General features: G+C 43.8%; 1 long non-coding RNA gene across 1 annotated transcript; it reads right to left on the minus strand.

Annotated features, from left to right (window-relative positions):
- Positions 1-20,642: 20,642 nt before the first annotated feature.
- Positions 20,643-21,512, minus strand: LOC139420269 (uncharacterized). The gene is made up of 3 exons (XR_011635487.1): positions 21,485-21,512; positions 21,046-21,235; positions 20,643-20,922 (listed from the first exon to the last, which is right to left on the minus strand). It is a non-coding gene; the product is annotated as an uncharacterized lncRNA (long non-coding RNA).
- Between the last annotated feature and the right edge of the window lie 2,779 nt (positions 21,513-24,291).

Raw genomic sequence — 24,291 nt, forward strand, 5'->3', positions numbered from 1 at the left:
TGCACTGTAAGTGTCAGTATAGAGACAAAGTAGAGTCGCAATTCAACGGCTCAGACACGAGAGGTATGTGGCAGGTTCTATAGTCAATCACGGACTACAAAAAGAAAACCAGCCCCGTCGTGGACCCCGATGTCTTGCTCCCAGACAAACTAAACAACTTCTTTGCACGCTTTGAGGACAATACAGTGCCACCAACACGGCCCGCTACCAAAACCTGCGGGCTCTCCTTCACCGCAGCCAATTTGAGTAAAGCATTTAAACGTGTTAACCCTCGCAAGGCTGCCGGCCCAGATGGCTTCCCTAGCCGCATCCTCAGAGCATACGCAAACCAGCTGGCTGGTGTGTTTACGGACATATTCAATCAATCCCTATCCCAGTTTGCTCTTCCCACATGCTTCAAGAGGGCCACCATTGTTCCCGTTCACAAGAAAGCTAAGATAACTGAGCTAAACGACTATCGCCCGTAGCACTCACTTCCGTCATCCTGAAGTGCTTTGAGAGGCTAGTCAAGGATCATATCACCTCCACCCTACCTAACACCCTAGACCCACTCCAATTTGCTTACTGCCCCAATAGGTCCACAGACGACACAATCACAATCACAATGCACACTGCCCTAGGAATACCTATGTAAGAATGCTGTTCATCGACTATAGCTCTGCATTTAACACCATAGTACCCTCCAAACTCATCATTAAGCTCGAGACCCTGGGTCTCGAACCCGCCCTGTGCAGCTAGGTCCTGCACTTTCTGACGGGCAGCCCCCAGGTGGTGAGGGTAGGAAACAACATCTTCACCCCGCTGATCCTCAACACTGGGGCCCCACAAGGGTGGCGTTCTCAGCCCTCTCCTGTACTCCCTGTTCACCCATGACTGCGTGGCCATACACGCCTCCAACTCAATCATCAAGTTTGCAGACGATACTACAATGGTAGGCTTGATTACTAACAACGACGAGACAGCCTACAGGGAGGAGGTGAGGGCCCTCGGAGTGTGGTGTCAGGAAAATAACCTCACACTCAATGTCAACAAAACAAAGGAGATGATTGTGTACTTCAGGAAACAGCAGAGGGAGCACCCCCCAATCCACATCGACGGGACAGTAGTGGAGAAGGTGGAAAGTTTTAAGTTCCTCGGTGAACACATCATGGACAAACTAAAATGGTCCACCCACACAGACAGCGTGGTGAAGAAGGCGCAACAGCGCCTCTTCAACCTCTAGAGGCTGAAGAAATTTGGCTTGTCACCAAAAACACTCAAACTTTTAAACAATGTCACTTTATATAATGTTTACATACCCTACATTACTCATCGCATATGTATATACTGTACTCTATACCATCTACTGCATCTTGCCTATGCCGTTCGGCCATCGCTCATCCACATATTTATATGTACATATTCTTATTCATTGCGTTGTTGTGAAATTGTTAGATTACTTGTTAGATATTACTGCATGGTCGGAACTAGAAGCACAAGCATTTCACTACACTCGCATTAACATCTGCTAACCATGTGTATGTGACCAATAAAATTTGATTTGAAGTGCCCATCCATTCAATGTCATTGACCACAGATAAAATGATGTCAAATCACGTCATTCTACCATAGCTTTGACTGGACTGATCATGTCAACATCATACTTTCAAAATCTTAGCTAGCAAGCTAGCAGTCGTCATCAAGAATCAAGTCGACAATCTACTGGCAAATCCTTGTCATATGAAGAGAAATTATTGATAAAACGTATCGGTGCTCATCGGCCGTTGGACATAAACACTACATGACAAGTTGGAAATCAAAAAATAAAAATCAGCGATGAGTGGTTTGGAAGGAATCAGTGGCTAACTGCAAGCATTGCAAAGGAATCACTTGCCTGCTATTCAGTGGAGTCGGTGTGTGGTCCAAGTCTGGGTTTAAGTGACTCTTCTCCAAGCTTAAAAGGATAAACATTAAACGTTGGTCATGCTGTCACTCCAGCATGACTTCTGCCACGTTCAAAACAACTGGAAACTCGGAACTGGGAAATCTCAGAAATCAGCTTAGACTGGGAAAATACATTTTGAACGGTCATCCAACTCGGAAGTCGGGAACTCTGGCCTCTTTCTAGAGCTCCGACATGAAGATCACTGACCTCACTTGACCTTGTTTTCAGAGTTTCCAGTTGTCCTGAAAGCACCACAGATACAGAGAATGTCAGATTTTGATGAAAAAGTTTGTTGACAAAATGTTCCCATGAAGGACTGCCACACCACCTTCCTGTTCAAGTGAGCATAACAAGGTGAGTCGAAAAATGTATTGTATGTTGCTGCATAAATGATGTAATATGCCAGGGCGAAATGTATTCTGTAGCTAAGAAATGAGTACTAAGTGTATGCTGTGTAGTAAGCTGTTAGTAGCCCATGTATCTCACCCTAATAATTTGGTCCCTTTTCCCACCATGACTTAGCCTACTGTTCTGACTTGGTGGTGCACATGTAGCATATAGCCTGTTTTAGAGAAATGTAATCATTGAATATTGTAAGAGCTTTCATTGTCTGCTTATATGCCCCCCTTATTTACCCTACTGTTCTGACTTGGTGTTCAGGGAGAATACTGTAAGAATGACCAATGTTTGGAATTCTGTCGGTGTACATTTAAAAAGTCCTGAACAAATCATTATTTTGACTACATCTGTCCTAGATCCCCCATTAATGTTGAAATTACGGATTGTCTCTTATCTGCATGTCGTCACCTTATGCCATAGTTTCTACATCTCAATCAGGAGAAACCACATTTGTTTAAGCAAGTCAGCCATATCAGCTGTTTTAAAAGGCAGTAAATGAGGCTGAATTAACTGTTTCACTGCCAGACAAGGGTCCGCTGATAGCCACGTGTAGCAGTGGTAAGGTGTTGGGACTCTACTGTTGGGACAGCTTTATGTAGGACCTAACAGTTTGTGCGCACTGTTTGCCACCGTTTTTAGTGCAATGAATGTATTGTTTACTGTTGTGCAGTGTTGTGTAGTGGCTTTGCTGGCATCATACATCTAAAAACAAAATTGGGGGAGTTTGCCCCAGAAACATTTACATGCTAAAATTGCCATTGACCCTAATAAAGTTGAAACGTTTGGTATGGTGTGGCTATTATTAAGATTTACCTACTGCAATTTGGACACACCTAGTCGTTCAAGGGGTTTTCTTTATTTGTACTATTTTCTACATTGTAGAGGGATGGAGCACTCCACACACTTTTTTTGGTTACTACATGATTCCATATGTTATTTCTTGGTTTTGATGTCTTTACTATTATTCTATAATGTAGAAAATAGTACAAATAAAGAAAAAACCTTGAATGAGTAGGTGTGTCCAAACTTTTGACTGGTACTGTATATCTGACATTCTCTAGTTACCTTTCATTCACAGGTGTCCATCTCAATAAACCTGGGCGTACCATATCACACACATTGTCTGAGAGTCAGAGAATGCGTTTGGTATCATGGCTGCAAGGATGAGGATTCTTGATAGACACACAGACTCAGTTCTTTGTGTGCACTGTGAACCAGTAGAGTTTTAATCTTGTTCATAAAATGGAACCTGATTCTGGGACATCTCAGTGTGCAGTAATTTAGATTAGATTGAACTACACCACAAGTAGAAGAAAGCCTGTGAAGACTGCAGCACACTGCTCTTCTTTACGTTGTCAACACATGACGTTCAAATAGAATGCATTGAAACACCTAGTGTTGAGATGAAGAAATCCCAACAAAGCTTTTTCAGCACACAAATAAACCTTCAAAAGTGTCTACTGAGAACAGACATGTAAACAATTGTCTATGGAATAAAATGTAACTGTCAGAGTAGTTACACATCTTTCTGAATATAAATATTTCTGAACAATAGTACAGTCGTGGCCAAAAGTTTTGAGAACGACACAAATATTAATTTTCAAAGTCTGCTGCCTCAGTTTGCATGATGGCAATTTGCATATACTCCAGAATGTTGTGAAGAGTGATCAGATGAATTGCAATTAATTGCAAAGTCCCTCTTTGCCATGCAAATGAACTGAATCCCCCAAAAACATTTCCACTGCATTTCAGCCCTGCCACAAAAGGACCAGCTGTGAGTGTTGACAATGACAAGGCTGGAGATCACTCTGTCATGCTGATTGAGTTCGAATAACAGACTGGACGCTTCAAAAGGAGGGTGGTGCTTGGAATCATTGTTCTTCCTCTGTCAAACAGGGTTACCTGCAAGGAAACACGTGCCGTCATCATTGCTTTGCACAAAAAGGGCTTCACAGGCAAGGATGTTGCTGCCAGTAAGATTGCACCTAAATCAACCATTTATCGGATCATCAAGAACTTCAAGAAGAGCGGTTCAATTGTTGTGAAGAAGGCTTCAGGGCGCCCAAGAAAGTCCAGCAAGCGCCAGGACCGTCTCCTAAAGTTGATTCAGCAGCAGGATCGGGGCACCACTAGTACAGAGCTTGCTCAGGAATGTCAGCAGGCAGGCGTGAGTGCATCTGCACGCACAGTGAGGCGAAGACTTGGAGGATGGCCTGTTGTCAATAACGGCAGCAAAGAAGCCACTTCTCTCTCCAGGAAAAACATCAGGGACAGACTGATATTCTGCAAAAGGTACAGAGATTGGACTGCTGAGGACTGGGGTAAAGTCCTTTTCTCTGATGAATCCTCTTTCCGATTGTTTGGGGCATCTGGAAAAAAGCTTGTCCAGAGAAGACAAGGTGAGCGCTACCATCAGTCCTGTGTCATGCCAACAGTAAAGCATCCTGAGACCATTCATGTGTGGGGTTGCTTCTCAGCCAAGGGAGTAGGTTCACTCACAATTTTGCCTAAGAACACAGCCATGAATAAAGAATGGTACCAACACATTCTCCGAGAGCAACTTCTCCCAACCATCCAGGAACAGTTTGGTGACGAACAATGCCTTTTCCAGCATGATGGAGCACATTGACATAAGGCAAAAGTGATAACTAAGTGGCTCGGGGAACAAAACATAAATATTTTGGGTCCATGGCCAGGAAACTCCCCAGACCTTAATCCCATTGAGAACTTCAAATCAAATCAAATCAAATCAAATCAAATTTTATTTGTCACATACACATGGTTAGCAGATGTTAATGCGAGTGTAGCGAAATGCTTGTGCTTCTAGTTCCGACAATGCAGTAATAACAAGTAATCTAACTAACAATTCCAAAACTACTGTCTTGTACACAGTGTAAGGGGATAAAGAATATGTACATAAGGATATATGAATGAGTGATGGTACAGAGCAGCATAGGCAAGATACAGTAGATGGTATCGGGTACAGTATGTACAAATGAGATGAGTATGTAAACAAAGTGGCATAGTATAGTATAAAGTGGCTAGTGATACATGTATTACATAAGGATACCGTCGATGATATAGAGTACAGTATATACGTATGCGTATGAGATGAATAATGTAGGGTAAGTAACATTTATATAACTTGTGGTCAATCCTCAAGAGGCGGGTGGACAAACAAAAACCCACAAATTCTGACAAACTCCAAACATTGATTATGCAAGAATGGGCTGCCATCAGTCAGGGTGTGGCCCAGAAGTGCTTTTGACAGCATGCCAGGGAGGATTGCAGAGGTCTTGAAAAAGAAGAGTCAAAACTGCACATATTGACTTTTTACATCAACTTCATGCAATTGTCAATAAAAGCCTTTGGCACTTATGAAATGCTTGTAATTATACTTCAGTATTCCATAGTAACATCTGACAAAAATATCTAAAGACACTGAAGCAGCAAACTTTGTGGAAATTAATATTTGTGTCATTCTCAAAACTTTTGGCCACGACTGTACAACAGTGTCTGCTATGAACAGACATGTATGTAACTGACAGTTAGACTTACAGGTTATGTCGTTGTCTTTCGTTTGAATTGTTTACGTGTCCGCTGTGCGGGGGAAATGATAATACAAGCGGAACTACGTAGCTAATACTGTTGTAACGGGGATCCTTATCGTAGCAACACACTTTTGGAGGGAAGGCAATCCTGTTAGCTAAGTTTTCATGTCATCGGGTGTAGTTCATAAAGGTTGAAGAGTGTATGTTAGGATGAAGTGTGAATTCACGGCAGGAATAATAAGTGTGAAGTTTGATTTCCTCCCTTCTGTAATAAGCAGCCAATGAGGTATTTTTTCCTTTATTCATGTGTTTAATCTGAACCCATTATAACGCCGGTTAAACTGTTATGTATGTAAGCACTTCAGAGTTATACCAAGCTAATAAGTCACTCGTAAGATAAGGTTGTAAGAGTGTGCTTAACTGTATTTTTCATTTACTTTATAGTTCTCACGGAAGGTGATAATTCTGACTAAAACTACAGAATAAAGCCGCCAGTTAAAATCAAGGAACGGTTGTGCTCGTGGTTACTGAAGGGAGCTACAGTGAGAACTCATTGCTCTTCACGAGCAAGAGAGAAAGAAGAATCTCATCCATCTGTAAAACGTCTACAAGATTCCCAAATCCTGGTAGACCCTGTCAAATGCCAGATAAGAGTTTTGCACCTACCGGCAAACTAAGAAGAAAATCTCCACATAAGGAAGCATCGTGAGGCAACATAAGGTCAAGACTAACAGGAAAGTCAGACACGCAAGTACAAGTCAAGGTGTTTGAAGGTGGTCCTAGCCTTGTGAACAGCTAATAAGAGACTTTAAGATTACAATTCGTAAGGACTGGAGATAGTTGTCTATTTCATAAAAACTCTGGTATTATGCATTTGCTCTTTCTATCTTAATGTATCGCTGGTATGTGTATTACTGAAAAATATTATTTGATACTTACTAAAAATATATATATAGTTACAAACATTAAGGGTCAGCGTACACCTATTAATTATATTTTCACATGTAAGTTAATAGTGTAATTGTTTGGTAAGGTGTTTGTTCAAGCCTTTGTTACAAGCATTATACATGTTTATACCACGTACTAAGGTTTAAATTACAGTGAATTAGAGTATAAATTACCTACTCACTTATCCAAACCTTAACTAGAATTGATTTGACTTGATTTAGAATGTCAGAAAGAGGTAGTTTCACTAAAGGTGATAGAGATGGGGTGGGTCAAGTTGAGCAGCTGCAGCAACACCTCGCAAACTTTGAGCCTTCATCAGAACAAACAGAACAGCAGGAAGAGGCCCAGACTGGTGTGGAGTCACTTCGGCCAGTGAATGATGATACAGAGGCTGCTAATGAGATAGCACAACAAGAGCCACGAAAAGGTGAGAGGGTCCGCAGGTTAACTGAAAAGGGCAGAGAATTGCGCGACGAAAGGTGGAGACAGCTCGAACATCGTTTCAGGGTCAGCTATGAGAAGTGGAAGGCTCTGGTAAAGGAAGCAAAACTGTCACTGACAGGCTGTTGCTCTGAAGACCTACTAGAAGACCTCTTAAACAAGATTAGCCATACCTCTACAGAGCTAAACCTTGTCTATGTAAATTTGCGTCAAATCGACATTCCCGACAACGATATACGACGCAGAGTTGATACTTGTGAAGCAGTTACAATGTCTATTATCAAGACTGTAAGGTGTCATTTAAAAGGCAGGGAAGAAGGTCAAAGTAACCAGATAGAGTTGCACTGGAAGGACAGCAATTCCTTGTGCATGTCCGAACTCTCACATAAGTCAAGTCTCAACTATCAGCCCTCAAGTGCTTCCTCCCAGTCTCAAAGCAACTCAAAGGTCAACTCCAGACGCTCAAGCGTGTCATCTGTCAAGAGACAAGAGGCTGCAGCGGAAGTTGCTGCTAACCAAGCAGCTTTAGAAGTAATGGTTAAGCAAGAACGCCAACTAGAAGAGCTTCAGAGACTCGAAGATGAAGATAAGAAGAGGACAGCGGAGCAAGAAGCTGAGGCTGTGAAACGCAGCTTAGAAGAAGCTAGGCTGTCAAGTTAGAGGTAGAAAATGCTGCCAGACGAAGGACGCTACAAGACAAGCGTAGAGAGTTAGAGCGCCTAGAAGTGCTCAAGAAACTAAATGCTGCCAAGGCGCGAATGCAAGTGTATGAGCAAGATGAAAACTCAGAGGACGAGAAGAGAGAACTACTCTCTAACTGCAAATCTGTGAAAGAAGTCATGCACAGAAGTGGCTCATTTCACAGTCTCTCACCACAACATGTTGTGACAAGCACACAGCAAGAAGATGGCACCAAGACCATGTTCAGGTTACTAGCGGAATCAATCAGTGAAAGCCGCCTCCCCATACCAGAACCAGTAACATTCAATGGAGAACCACTCTCGTTCACTGACTGGAAGGTCTCTTTTCAGACTCTGATAGACAGGAAGAACATAACAGCAACCGAGAAGATATATTACTTGAGAAAATATATAGGCGGGCCTGCCAAGAAAGCCATCGAAAGTTACTTTATGTTAGGAACAGAGTCAGCCTACTATGCTGCATGGACCATTCTTGAAGAAAGGTACGGAAACAAATTCCTCATCGCCAAGTCCTTCAGAGATAAGCTCAATGCATGGCCTAAGATAGGATCCAAGGACAGTCTTGAACTTAGAGACCTTGTAGACTTTCTTCGCAGCTGTGAGGCTGCTATGTCTCAGAATAAGGGCCTGGAGGTGCTTAATGACTGTAATGAAAACCAAAAGATCCTCGCTAAACTTCCAGATTGGCTAACTTCAAGATGGAATAGAAAGGTCATAGACATCTTAGAAGAAACTGAGATCTTTCCAAGCTTCAGTCAGTTTGTGAAGTTTCTCACGAGAGAAGCAAAGATCGCTTGCAATCCTGTCACATCCCTTCATGCTTTGAAACCAAGCGAAGATGGAAAACCTAAGACACCAAGGATTCAAAGCCCTGGAGCAAGGGTATTAGCAACTAACTCTGATGAGAAAGATACTGTTACTAGTTGTGTCTTCTGTGAGAAGTCAGGTCACAGTCTCCACAAATGCTGGAAGTTCATGGACAAGCCCACCGCAGAGCGACAGAAGTTTGTTCAAGAGAATAAATTGTGCTTTGGCTGTTTAAGGCCTGGGCATCGCTCAAAAGATTGCGATAACAGGAACACCTGCGACACGTGTCAGAGGAGGCATCCATCCTGCCTGCACGAAGATCGTACTAAGGAAAAGTTAAGGGATAGGAAGACCCCACAAGATAAGGGGACAAGAGCGTCAAGTGAGGCCATATCTAACAGAGTCGTAAGGGACATTAACAACACTCACACCTCCACAATCATTCCAGTATGGGTGTCAACCACAAGTGAGCCAGATCGTGAAGTTCTTGTGTATGCACTTCTTGACACCCAGAGCGACACCACTTTTATCCTTGAAGAGACAACAAAGGCTCTCAATACAAGGAAGGAGCCAGTCCAACTGAAACTCTCTACAATGGCTTCAAGGAATACCATTGTGCCCTGCCAGAAGCTGTCTGGTTTGCAGGTTAGAGGGCTTTACTTGGAGAAGAAAATCCCTCTGCCAACGACCTACTCGAGAGAGTTTATTCCTGCAAACAGAGATCATATTCCTACTCCAGAGACTGCAAGAGCATGGTCTCATCTTGAACACATTGCAGAGGAGATTGCTCCTCAACAGAGCTGTGATGTCGGTCTCTTAATTGGCTACAACTGCTCCCAGGCTCTCCTTCCAAGAGAAATTGTGTCTGGTAAGGGAAATCAGCCTTTTGCTCAGAGAACAGATCTTGGCTGGAGCATAGTCGGCTATGGAAATCCATGTATCGACTATGGCGACCCTATTGGAGTGAGTCATCGGGTTATCGTTAGACAGGTGATGCCAAGCCTTCAATCTTCTTCCAACCTCACAAATCAAGTACACTATGTTTGTAGAACACGTGTAAGAGAGGTAATCACAACACTGGACATTATCAAGACGCTTGAATCTGACTTCAACGAGAGAGCTGCAGAAGAGGACCTCATATCTCAAGAGGATATCCGGTTCCTGAAGAAAATGAAAGAGGGCATCAGACGTAAGGACAATGGACATTATGAGATGCCGCTGCCGTTTAAGGAAGAAAGACCCAATCTGCCGAACAATAAAACATGTGCAGTTCACCGACTCAAGTGCCTGGAAAGGAGGCTAAGGAGAGACAAGCAGTACTACAAGGACTACACAGCATTCATGGAAGAGACTATAGCTTGTGGAGATGCTGAGAAGGTCTCTAAAGAGGAAATTAACAAGCATCCAGCATGGTACATCCCGCACCATGGGGTTTATCACCCACAAAAGCCTGGGAAGATACGAGTCGTCTTCGACTGCTCAGCTAAGTTTCGAGAGACGTCCTTGAATGATCATCTCCTTACCGGTCCAGAGTTGACAAACACATTGCTGGGCGTCCTTTGTCGTTTTCATAAGGGTCCAGTTGCAATCATGTGTGACGTAGAGCGCATGTTCCACCAGTTTCATGTGAAAGCAGAAGACCAAGATTATCTACGGTTCCTTTGGTGGGAGAACGGAGATCTAGAGTCTCAACCCTCAGTGTATCGTATGAAGGTCCACTTGTTCGGCGCAGCTTCATCTCCTGGTTGCGCCAACTATGGTCTCAAACATCTTGCTGCCGAAGGACGAGGAAGCTTCAGCGAGAAGTCTATCCAGTTCATAGAAAGGAACTTTTATGTTGATGATGGGTTGACGAGCGTATCGTCTGAAGCTGAAGCGGCCCAGCTGGTGAAAGAAGCAAGAGAGCTTTGCAGCATCGGCAAACTTCGGTTGCACAAGTTTATCTCTAACAGCAAGGAAGTTATAGCCACAATTCCCAAGGAAGAACGTGCCAAGGGTGCCAAAGACCTGGATATGGCTCTGGGTGAACCACACATGGAGAGAGCGCTTGGTGTACTGTGGTGTGTCGCATCAGACGAGTTCCAGTTTAGAGTAGTTGTCAAGGAACGCCAACTCACAAGAAGAGGAGTGTTGTCTACAGTAGCCTCTGTATATGATCCGCTTGGGTTTGTGGCACCCTTTGTCCTGGTGGGGAAGTAGATCTTGCAGCGGATGTGTCGTGACAAAATCGACTGGGATGACCCCCTTCCAGATGACCTACGTTCCCAGTGGGAATTCTGGCTCCAAGGTCTACAAAACTTGTCTGAAGTAAGGATCCAACGAAGCTACTTGCCATCAAGTTTCAAGGAGGTGCAGAGTTATGAGCTCCATCACTTCTCCGACGCTAGTACCTCAGGTTATGGAGAGTGCTCATACCTCAGAACAATCAGCACTGCAGGAGAAGTTCATTGCTCCCTAGTTATGGGGAAGTCGAGAGTCGCCCCCTCCAAGGTTACGACCATACCACGACTGGAACTTTCAGCAGCGGTGGTAGCTGTTCGAACAAGTGACATGCTCAAAAAGGAGCTAGAGATACAAGGTCTACAGGAATACTTCTGGACAGACTCGAAGGTAGTTCTTGGCTACATCAACAATGAAGCCAGAAGATTACACGTCTTTGTAGCTAACCGTATTCAACGCATTAAGCAAAGCACAGATCCCGAACAATGGAGATATGTGACCTCTGAAGAGAATCCTGCGGATCATGCTTCCAGAGGTCTCACATCAGAACAGCTCATGGCTTCCAACTGGTTCACAGGTCCAGACTTTCTTTGGCATGAAGAACTTCCCAAAGGACAAGTCAAGGGGGAAGAGTTCTCAGACAATGATCCAGAGCTGAAATCCCTGGTCCATGATACCCAAGCAAAGGAAGAAAGATCATTACTAGATCACCTTCATAAGTTCTCAGACTGGGCAAGAGTGGTAAAATGGCAATGGCAATCCTGCCAAGAGATCGTCAAGCTCGTCAAGCACTATCATGAAAGAGTACGACACCAAGGACGTGGAATGACGATCAATGAGCTGCGATCCAACGGTATATGGATCCTAGGATGCAGCAATGCAGTTTCCTCTCACATCTACAAATGTGTGAAATGCAGGAAATTCAAAAGATGTACAGAAGGGCAAAGGATGGCAGATCTTCCGAAGGAACGCATGGAGACCGCGCCTCCCTTCACATACTGCGGGATGGACTGCTTTGGACCCTTCTATGCCAAGGACGGAAGAAGAGAGTTAAAGCGTTATGGGCTCCTACTCACTTGCATGGGCTCCCGAGCAGTTCACATTGAAATGCTTGACGACTTAACCACCGACGCTTTTATCAATTCCCTGCGTTCATTCATTGCCATACGTGGTAATGTTCGTCAAATCAGATGTGATCAAGGCAGCAACTTCATTGGCGCAAGACGCGAGTTTGTGGACGCCCTGAAAGAAATGGATCAAACACGACTGAAGGAACTTGGATGCGAGTTTATCATGAACACCCCATCTTCAAGTCACATGGGTGGTGTTTGGGAAAGGCAAATCCGCACGATACGAAGTGTCTTAACATCCACTCTTGATCAGTCAGACGGAAGACTCGACACCGCTTCTCTGCGTACCTTTCTCTATGAAGTCATGGCGATTTTAAATAGTAGGCCCCTAACTACGGAATATCTGAATGATCCATTAGGTCCAGAACCTCTCACGCCAAATCACATCTTAACAATGAAGTCCACAGTTATCTTACCGCCACCTGGACAGTTCATCAAGGAAGATCTTTATCTCCGCAAGAGATGGCGCAGAGTACAATTCTTAGCCAATGAATTCTGGACAAGGTGGAAGAAAGAGTACCTCCTAAACCTCCAACACAGACAGAAATGGAGTAAAGACAGAAGAAACGCAAGGATTAATGACATTGTCATCTTGCAAGATGATACTGCACCACGCAACCAGTGGAAATTGGCAAAGGTTACAGAAGTGTACCCGGGACAGGATGGCCGGGTGAGAAGATTCAAGTTACTGATCAGCGACTCAACCCTAGATGAGAGAGGTAAACGCATCACCAAACCCTCCTATCTGGAGAGGCCCATCCATAAGACAGTCACCCTCCTGGAAGCCGATCAAGAAACCTGCAGACCCCTTTCACAGAAATCACCGGTGATTGGTGGGAGTGTAACTGACAGTTAGACTTACAGGTTATGTCGTTGTCTTTCATTTGAATTGTTTACGTGTCCGCTGTGCGGGGGAAATGATAATACAAGCGGAACTACGTAGCTAATACTGTTGTAACGGGGATCCTTATCGTAGCAACACACTTTTGGAGGGAAGGCAATCCTGTTAGCTAAGTTTTCATGTCATCGGGTGTAGTTCATAAAGGTTGAAGAGTGTATGTTAGGATGAAGTGTGAATTCACGGCAGGAATAATAAGTGTGAAGTTTGATTTCCTCCCTTCTGTAATAAGCAGCCAATGAGGTATTTTTTCCTTTATTCATGTGTTTAATCTGAACCCATTATAACGCCGGTTAAACTGTTATGTATGTAAGCACTTCAGAGTTATACCAAGCTAATAAGTCACTCGTAAGATAAGGTTGTAAGAGTGTGCTTAACTGTATTTTTCATTTACTTTATAGTTCTCACGGAAGGTGATAATTCTGACTAAAACTACAGAATAAAGCCGCCAGTTAAAATCAAGGAACGGTTGTGCTCGTGGTTACTGAAGGGAGCTACAGTGAGAACTCATTGCTCTTCACGAGCAAGAGAGAAAGAAGAATCTCATCCATCTGTAAAACGTCTACAAGATTCCCAAATCCTGGTAGACCCTGTCAAATGCCAGATAAGAGTTTTGCACCTACCGGCAAACTAAGAAGAAAATCTCCACATAAGGAAGCATCGTGAGGCAACATAAGGTCAAGACTAACAGGAAAGTCAGACACGCAAGTACAAGTCAAGGTGTTTGAAGGTGGTCCTAGCCTTGTGAACAGCTAATAAGAGACTTTAAGATTACAATTCGTAAGGACTGGAGATAGTTGTCTATTTCATAAAGACTCTGGTATTATGCATTTGCTCTTTCTATCTTAATGTATCGCTGGTATGTGTATTACTGAAAAATATTATTTGATACTTACTAAAAATATATATATAGTTACAAACATTAAGGGTCAGCGTACACCTATTAATTATATTTTCACATGTAAGTTAATAGTGTAATTGTTTGGTAAGGTGTTTGTTCAAGCCTTTGTTACAAGCATTATACATGTTTATACCACGTACTAAGGTTTAAATTACAGTGAATTAGAGTATAAATTACCTACTCACTTATCCAAACCTTAACTAGAATTGATTTGACTTGATTTAGAATGTCAGAAAGAGGTAGTTTCACTAAAGGTGATAGAGATGGGGTGGGTCAAGTTGAGCAGCTGCAGCAACACCTCGCAAACTTTGAGCCTTCATCAGAACAAACAGAACAGCAGGAAGAGGCCCAGACTGGTGTGGAGTCACTTCGGCCAGTGAATGATGATACAGAGGCTGCTAATGAGATAGCACAACAAGAGCCACGAAAAGGTGAGAGGGTCCGCAGGTTAACTGAAAAGGGCAGAGAATTGCGCGACGAAAGGTGGAGACAGCTCGAACATCGTTTCAGGGTCAGCTATGAGAAGTGGAAGGCTCTGGTAAAGGAAGCAAAACTGTCACTGACAGGCTGTTGCTCTGAAGACCTACTAGAAGACCTCTTAAACAAGATTAGCCATACCTCTACAGAGCTAAACCTTGTCTATGTAAATTTGCGTCAAATCGACATTCCCGACAACGATATACGACGCAGAGTTGATACTTGTGAAGCAGTTACAATGTCTATTATCAAGACTGTAAGGTGTCATTTAAAAGGCAGGGAAGAAGGTCAAAGTAACCAGATAGAGTTGCACTGGAAGGACAGCAATTCCTTGTGCATGTCCGAACTCTCACATAAGTCAAGTCTCAACTATCAGCCCTCAAGTGCTTCCTCCCAGTCTCAAAGCAACTCAAAGGTCAACTCCAGACGCTCAAGCGTGTCATCTGTCAAGAGACAAGAGGCTGCAGCGGAAGTTGCTGCTAACCAAGCAGCTTTAGAAGTAATGGTTAAGCAAGAACGCCAACTAGAAGAGCTTCAGAGACTCGAAGATGAAGATAAGAAGAGGACAGCGGAGCAAGAAGCTGAGGCTGTGAAACGCAGCTTAGAAGAAGCTAGGCTGTCAAGTTAGAGGTAGAAAATGCTGCCAGACGAAGGACGCTACAAGACAAGCGTAGAGAGTTAGAGCGCCTAGAAGTGCTCAAGAAACTAAATGCTGCCAAGGCGCGAATGCAAGTGTATGAGCAAGATGAAAACTCAGAGGACGAGAAGAGAGAACTACTCTCTAACTGCAAATCTGTGAAAGAAGTCATGCACAGAAGTGGCTCATTTCACAATCTCTCACCACAACATGTTGTGACAAGCACACAGCAAGAAGATGGCACCAAGACCATGTTCAGGTTACTAGCGGAATCAATCAGTGAAAGCCGCCTCCCCATACCAGAACCAGTAACATTCAATGGAGAACCACTCTCGTTCACTGACTGGAAGGTCTCTTTCAGACTCTGATAGACAGGAAGAACATAACAGCAACCGAGAAGATATATTACTTGAGAAAATATATAGGCGGGCCTGCCAAGAAAGCCATCGAAAGTTACTTTATGTTAGGAACAGAGTCAGCCTACTATGCTGCATGGACCATTCTTGAAGAAAGGTACGGAAACAAATTCCTCATCGCCAAGTCCTTCAGAGATAAGCTCAATGCATGGCCTAAGATAGGATCCAAGGACAGTCTTGAACTTAGAGACCTTGTAGACTTTCTTCGCAGCTGTGAGGCTGCTATGTCTCAGAATAAGGGCCTGGAGGTGCTTAATGACTGTAATGAAAACCAAAAGATCCTCGCTAAACTTCCAGATTGGCTAACTTCAAGATGGAATAGAAAGGTCATAGACATCTTAGAAGAAACTGAGATCTTTCCAAGCTTCAGTCAGTTTGTGAAGTTTCTCACGAGAGAAGCAAAGATCGCTTGCAATCCTGTCACATCCCTTCATGCTTTGAAACCAAGCGAAGATGGAAAACCTAAGACGCCAAGGATTCAAAGCCCTGGAGCAAGGGTATTAGCAACTAACTCTGATGAGAAAGATACTGTTACTAGTTGTGTCTTCTGTGAGAAGTCAGGTCACACTCTCCACAAATGCTGGAAGTTCATGGACAAGCCCACCGCAGAGCGACAGAAGTTTGTTCAAGAGAATAAATTGTGCTTTGGCTGTTTAAGGCCTGGGCATCGCTCAAAAGATTGCGATAACAGGAACACCTGCGACACGTGTCAGAGGAGGCATCCATCCTGCCTGCACGAAGATCGTACTAAGGAAAGGTTAAGGGATAGGAAGACCCCACAAGATAAGGGGACAAGAGCGTCAAGTGAGGCCATATCTAACAGAGTCGTAAGGGACATTAACAACACTCACACCTCCACAATCATTCCAGTATGGGTGTCAACCACAAGTGAGCCAGATCGTGAAGTTCTTGTGTATGCACTTCTTGACACCCAGAGCGACACCACTTTTATCCTTGAAGAGACAACAAAGGCTCTCAATACAAGGAAGGAGCCAGTCCAACTGAAACTCTCTACAATGGCTTCAAGGAATACCATTGTGCCCTGCCAGAAGCTGTCTGGTTTGCAGGTTAGAGGGCTTTACTTGGAGAAGAAAATCCCTCTGCCAACGACCTACTCGAGAGAGTTTATTCCTGCAAACAGAGATCATATTCCTACTCCAGAGACTGCAAGAGCATGGTCTCATCTTGAACACATTGCAGAGGAGATTGCTCCTCAACAGAGCTGTGATGTCGGTCTCTTAATTGGCTACAACTGCTCCCAGGCTCTCCTTCCAAGAGAAATTGTGTCTGGTAAGGGAAATCAGCCTTTTGCTCAGAGAACAGATCTTGGCTGGAGCATAGTCGGCTATGGAAATCCATGTATCGACTATGGCGACCCTATTGGAGTGAGTCATCGGGTTATCGTTAGACAGGTGATGCCAAGCCTTCAATCTTCTTCCAACCTCACAAATCAAGTACACTATGTTTGTAGAACACGTGTAAGAGAGGTAATCACAACACTGGACATTATCAAGACGCTTGAATCTGACTTCAACGAGAGAGCTGCAGAAGAGGACCTCATATCTCAAGAGGATATCCGGTTCCTGAAGAAAATGAAAGAGGGCATCAGACGTAAGGACAATGGACATTATGAGATGCCGCTGCCGTTTAAGGAAGAAAGACCCAATCTGCCGAACAATAAAACATGTGCAGTTCACCGACTCAAGTGCCTGGAAAGGAGGCTAAGGAGAGACAAGCAGTACTACAAGGACTACACAGCATTCATGGAAGAGACTATAGCTTGTGGAGATGCTGAGAAGGTCTCTAAAGAGGAAATTAACAAGCATCCAGCATGGTACATCCCGCACCATGGGGTTTATCACCCACAAAAGCCTGGGAAGATACGAGTCGTCTTCGACTGCTCAGCTAAGTTTCGAGAGACGTCCTTGAATGATCATCTCCTTACCGGTCCAGAGTTGACAAACACATTGCTGGGCGTCCTTTGTCGTTTTCATAAGGGTCCAGTTGCAATCATGTGTGACGTAGAGCGCATGTTCCACCAGTTTCATGTGAAAGCAGAAGACCAAGATTATCTACGGTTCCTTTGGTGGGAGAACGGAGATCTAGAGTCTCAACCCTCAGTGTATCGTATGAAGGTCCACTTGTTCGGCGCAGCTTCATCTCCTGGTTGCGCCAACTATGGTCTCAAACATCTTGCTGCCGAAGGACGAGGAAGCTTCAGCGAGAAGTCTATCCAGTTCATAGAAAGGAACTTTTATGTTGATGATGGGTTGACGAGCGTATCGTCTGAAGCTGAAGCGGCCCAGCTGGTGAAAGAAGCAAGAGAGCTTTGCAGCATCGGCAAACTTCGGTTGCACAAGTTTATCTCTAACAGCAAGGAAGTTATAGCCACAATTCCCAAGGAAGAACGTGCCAAGGGTGCCAAAGACCTGGATATGGCTCTGGGTGAACCACACATGGAGAGAGCGCTTGGTGTACTGTGGTGTGTCGCATCAGACGAGTTCCAGTTTAGAGTAGTTGTCAAGGAACGCCAACTCACAAGAAGAGGAGTGTTGTCTACAGTAGCCTCTGTATATGATCCGCTTGGGTTTGTGGCACCCTTTGTCCTGGTGGGGAAGTAGATCTTGCAGCGGATGTGTCGTGACAAAATCGACTGGGATGACCCCCTTCCAGATGACCTACGTTCCCAGTGGGAATTCTGGCTCCAAGGTCTACAAAACTTGTCTGAAGTAAGGATCCAACGAAGCTACTTGCCATCAAGTTTCAAGGAGGTGCAGAGTTATGAGCTCCATCACTTCTCCGACGCTAGTACCTCAGGTTATGGAGAGTGCTCATACCTCAGAACAATCAGCACTGCAGGAGAAGTTCATTGCTCCCTAGTTATGGGGAAGTCGAGAGTCGCCCCCTCCAAGGTTACGACCATACCACGACTGGAACTTTCAGCAGCGGTGGTAGCTGTTCGAACAAGTGACATGCTCAAAAAGGAGCTAGAGATACAAGGTCTACAGGAATACTTCTGGACAGACTCGAAGGTAGTTCTTGGCTACATCAACAATGAAGCCAGAAGATTACACGTCTTTGTAGCTAACCGTATTCAACGCATTAAGCAAAGCACAGATCCCGAACAATGGAGATATGTGACCTCTGAAGAGAATCCTGCGGATCATGCTTCCAGAGGTCTCACATCAGAACAGCTCATGGCTTCCAACTGGTTCACAGGTCCAGACTTTCTTTGGCATGAAGAACTTCCCAAAGGACAAGTCAAGGGGGAAGAGTTCTCAGACAATGATCCAGAGCTGAAATCCCTGGTCCATGATACCCAAGCAAAGGAAGAAAGATCATTACTAGATCACCTTCATAAGTTCTCAGACTGGGCAAGAGTGGTAAAATGGCAATGGCAATCCTGCCAAGAGATCGTCAAGCTCGTCAAGCACTATCATGAAAGAGTACGACACCAAGGACGTGGAATGACGATCAATGAGCTGCGATCCAACGGTATATGGATCCTAGGATGCAGCAATGCAGTTTCCTCTCACATCTACAAATGTGTGAAATGCAGGAAATTCAAAAGATGTACAGAAGGGCAAAGGATGGCAGATCTTCCGAAGGAACGCATGGAGACCGCGCCTCCCTTCACATACTGCGGGATGGACTGCTTTGGACCCTTCTATGCCAAGGACGGAAGAAGAGAGTTAAAGCGTTATGGGCTCCTACTCACTTGCATGGGCTCCCGAGCAGTTCACATTGAAATGCTTGACGACTTAACCACCGACGCTTTTATCAATTCCCTGCGTTCATTCATTGCCATACGTGGTAATGTTCGTCAAATCAGATGTGATCAAGGCAGCAACTTCATTGGCGCAAGACGCGAGTTTGTGGACGCCCTGAAAGAAATGGATCAAACACGACTGAAGGAACTTGGATGCGAGTTTATCATGAACACCCCATCTTCAAGTCACATGGGTGGTGTTTGGGAAAGGCAAATCCGCACGATACGAAGTGTCTTAACATCCACTCTTGATCAGTCAGACGGAAGACTCGACACCGCTTCTCTGCGTACCTTTCTCTATGAAGTCATGGCGATTTTAAATAGTAGGCCCCTAACTACGGAATATCTGAATGATCCATTAGGTCCAGAACCTCTCACGCCAAATCACATCTTAACAATGAAGTCCACAGTTATCTTACCGCCACCTGGACAGTTCATCAAGGAAGATCTTTATCTCCGCAAGAGATGGCGCAGAGTACAATTCTTAGCCAATGAATTCTGGACAAGGTGGAAGAAAGAGTACCTCCTAAACCTCCAACACAGACAGAAATGGAGTAAAGACAGAAGAAACGCAAGGATTAATGACATTGTCATCTTGCAAGATGATACTGCACCACGCAACCAGTGGAAATTGGCAAAGGTTACAGAAGTGTACCCGGGACAGGATGGCCGGGTGAGAAGATTCAAGTTACTGATCAGCGACTCAACCCTAGATGAGAGAGGTAAACGCATCACCAAACCCTCCTATCTGGAGAGGCCCATCCATAAGACAGTCACCCTCCTGGAAGCCGATCAAGAAACCTGCAGACCCCTTTCACAGAAATCACCGGTGATTGGTGGGAGTGTAACTGACAGTTAGACTTACAGGTTATGTCGTTGTCTTTCGTTTGAATTGTTTACGTGTCCGCTGTGCGGGGGAAATGATAATACAAGCGGAACTACGTAGCTAATACTGTTGTAACGGGGATCCTTATCGTAGCAACACACTTTTGGAGGGAAGGCAATCCTGTTAGCTAAGTTTTCATGTCATCGGGTGTAGTTCATAAAGGTTGAAGAGTGTATGTTAGGATGAAGTGTGAATTCACGGCAGGAATAATAAGTGTGAAGTTTGATTTCCTCCCTTCTGTAATAAGCAGCCAATGAGGTATTTTTTCCTTTATTCATGTGTTTAATCTGAACCCATTATAACGCCGGTTAAACTGTTATGTATGTAAGCACTTCAGAGTTATACCAAGCTAATAAGTCACTCGTAAGATAAGGTTGTAAGAGTGTGCTTAACTGTATTTTTCATTTACTTTATAGTTCTCACGGAAGGTGATAATTCTGACTAAAACTACAGAATAAAGCCGCCAGTTAAAATCAAGGAACGGTTGTGCTCGTGGTTACTGAAGGGAGCTACAATGTAAACAACAAAAGGGTCAAATATAAAGTGTTGAGTGTAGACAAATATTTTTGAGCAATATAAATGTTTCGCAACAATAGCAAAACTGTCTTATGAACAGACATGTAAATAACAAATAATAATAAAATAAGTGTCTATGGAATAAAATGAAAGTGTCTAGTATCTGACTACTGAGATGTCTGAACAACAACAGAACAATTCACTGTGGGCTGAGGGCACAATCTCATGCAGCTGGTGATCAAATTCTTCCCGGAGTTTTGGCAAGAGTTCGTCCATGAAATCAGCTATTAGTGCCAGGACACTGTGGAGAGGAAATTAGGAGTGTCTGAGGAGCAGTGTGCATGGTGAGGTGAGGAGGAAAAAGGACACCAGAAGAGAGGAAAGGGGATTAGAGTAAAGTCTGAAATGATTTGTATTTGTTTACCTCTGGGACAGGCTGGTGACTCTGTGCATGACATTTTCCAGATCTTGAGATCATTTGCCTTTGTGAGAGATGTGTCAAGGACTGAGTCTGCAGCTCTTTTCTCTCTTCTTCTCACACCCCTGCTACTACTGCTGCTGCTCTGTGGCCTCGCTGAGGAGCAGGTGCTGTCTCCATTCACTGGTGTTTATGCCTTGAAAATAAAAAAGTAGAGTGCTATTTAGTACACATATCCCAAACAGTAATGAACATAAAATGTAATTTATCAAGAATACAATAGACTATATAATGTATACATAACTATATAACCCCAGCCCCCAAAAAGATGTTGGGTATGGACCCCAGCGTCTCAGCAATCTCCCTCCATGAATTGGCATTTATGTGCTGGTCTTTATATGATGCATGGCTAGAATCGTACTGTTGAAGGTACTTTTGTACCTACTCAGTCAATCGATGTTCGAAGATCGCCATGTTAAATCCACACTGAGTTTTGGGCTGAATTGACATGAAGCAGACACTCGCGTCATCCCTACAGTTGACCAATCACGTACGAAGGGGTGTAGACTTCTACTTACGAACTTTGACTGATCCTTTAGAAAAAAATGTGTCTGTCCAAACAGCCGACAAAACGCTAACCGAACTCCAAAACAAACAAAAACGTCACAAAATGTTGTCATAATATGTCCACGAACTGTACCGACTGAATGTGGCTCATTTGGTCAACATCCCTTGTTTATTGATGATGCTGGCTGTGCCAGGTTGGATCTGAATGCATATTGGTGTCCATTAAGTTTCTGAAATGTCTGGTTAATTAAAATTTTCCCTGTCATGTCCCAAATCCCAAATCATAGAAAAAAGAACATAGACAACCCACCCAACTCACGCCCTGACCATACTAAAACAAAGACATAACAAAAGAACTAAGGTCAGAACGTGACATATTGTTTTAATTAATATTTTAGAATATTCAAATGAAAATCTGTTGCCAATTGGATGGAAACCTAGCTACAGTGGGGAGAACAAGTATTTGATACACTGCCGATTTTGCAGGGTTTCCTACTTACAAAGCATGTAGAGGTCTGTAATTTTTTTATCATAGGTACACTTCGACTGTGAGAGACGGAATCTAAAACAAAAATCCAGAAAATCAGATTGGATAATTTTTAAGTAATTCATTTGCATTTATTGCATGACATAAGTATTTGATCACCTACCAACCAGTAAGAATTCCGGCTCTCACAGACCTGTTAGTTTTTCTTTAAGAAACCCTCCTGTTCTCCACTCATTACCTGTATTAACTGCACCTGTTTGAACTCATTACCTGTATAAAAGACACCTGTCCACACACTCAATCAAACAGACTCCAACCTCTCCACAATGGCCAAGACCAGAGAGCTGTGTATGGACATCGGGATAAAATTCTAGACCTGCACAAGGCTGGGATGGGCTACAGAACAATAGGCAAGCAGCTTGGTGAGAAGACAACAATTATTAAAAAATGGAAGAAGTTCAAGATGACGGTCAATCACCCTCGGTCTGGGGCTCCATGCAAGATCTCACCTCGTGGGGCATTAATGATCATGAGGAAGGTGAGGGATCAGCCCAGAACTACACGGCAGGACCTGGTCAATGACCTGAAGAGAGCTGGGACCACAGTCTCAAAGGAAACCATTACTAACACACTACGTCGTCATGGATTAAAATCCTGCAGCGCACGCAAGGTCCCCCTGCTCAAGCCAGCGCATGTCCAGGCCCGTCTGAAGTTTGCCAATGACCATCTGGATGATCCAGAAGAGGAATGGGAGAAGGTCATGTGGTCTGATGAGACAAAAATAGAGCTACAACCCCAAGAACACCATCCGAACCGTGAAGCATGGAGGTGGAAACATCATTCTTTGGGGATGTCCAAACAATACCAGTCCAACAATGTTAATGAACAGTAACACATGCCAGTCCAATAATGTTAATGAACAGTACCACATTCCAGTCCAATAACGTTAATGAACAGTAACATATACCAGTGTTTAAAATAGAAAAAACAACAATCATTTGGAATTCTTAATCATCAATTATCATGTCAATAGTTTCACAACCTTGAAAAGTGCTTTTAAAGGTGTACGTTTTTAACCAGTTTTTAACCACATCCGTGGATTCATCAAGCTGCAGTGGGTAATGGCCATTTGCACTAATGCTCTCTGATGTCTGGCAAGTTATGTTCTCAGACATGTCCTGGATTCTCCTCCTCGTGGTGTCATTGGATAGGGGGATGGTTTTAAGTTTGTTGGCGGCTGACTCTCCCAAGATTTCAATGCACATATCAATCGTATGTGGGAGTATGAGATTCTCTGCGCTGGTGAGGGCGCTGGGCCACAAGGTATGATGCGCGAAATGCCTTTCCATGTAGAATGCGTACCTTGTTCAATTAATCTTGTGAGGACTCCTGATGTTGACATTTCCTTTTTTAAAAGTCAGCCGTTTTATCTTTGTGGCTTGGATGCTTGGTTCCCAGATGACGTTTCATTTTGAAGGGTTTCATGCTCTCATTAGCTAACAGCTCGTTGCATAGGACGCACTACGGTCTACTCACACTGTCTTTCTTCTATATATGGGTGTGTTCGTAAATTCATCAGCTATTCTGCGCTCTGGCACACTGAGACAGTGTGCTCTGAAATCTGAGTAGAATGCCAGAGCGAATTTACGGATGCACCATATTTGATGAAGTCGGGGTCGTATTTTATCTTCTTGACCGGGACGGGGTTGTCTGCCCTGTTGTTGACTTTGGAAGCAGCAATAGATGAGAGAGCTGCACGTTTTAAAAACTTGTCCATGATTTCACTCTGACAGCTAGCCTACATGAGTTAAATGACAGATAACTATCCACATGTGCAATAACTGCAGAACAAATCTGTTTAGTTAGCTGTCAATCAAGCTAGCTGTCAGAAGAAGATCTGTATTATCTGATTGGACGTGTCACAATTAAAACTAAACAATGTTGCAGAATTACATTTTTATTGGATCTGTGTGTGTGCGTGTGTGTCGAGAACTTGTCATTTCATTGGATCGGTGTGTGTGGAGGGGGGAGGGGGGGGGAACATTATTGTATTGGTCAATGAGCGAGTGCAGCGCACACTGAGTTAGAATTTAACTACACATTTAACAACTGCGGACGCACTGCACGTGTAAAGTCAACAACAATAAGGGGTGCTGAGGTATAATTTCAAAATAAAAGTCTCGTTGCGGCGGTTACCT

The sequence above is a fragment of the Oncorhynchus clarkii genome, chromosome 11, assembly GCF_045791955.1.
Source record: "Oncorhynchus clarkii lewisi isolate Uvic-CL-2024 chromosome 11, UVic_Ocla_1.0, whole genome shotgun sequence".
Taxonomy (NCBI): Eukaryota; Metazoa; Chordata; class Actinopteri; order Salmoniformes; family Salmonidae; genus Oncorhynchus; species Oncorhynchus clarkii.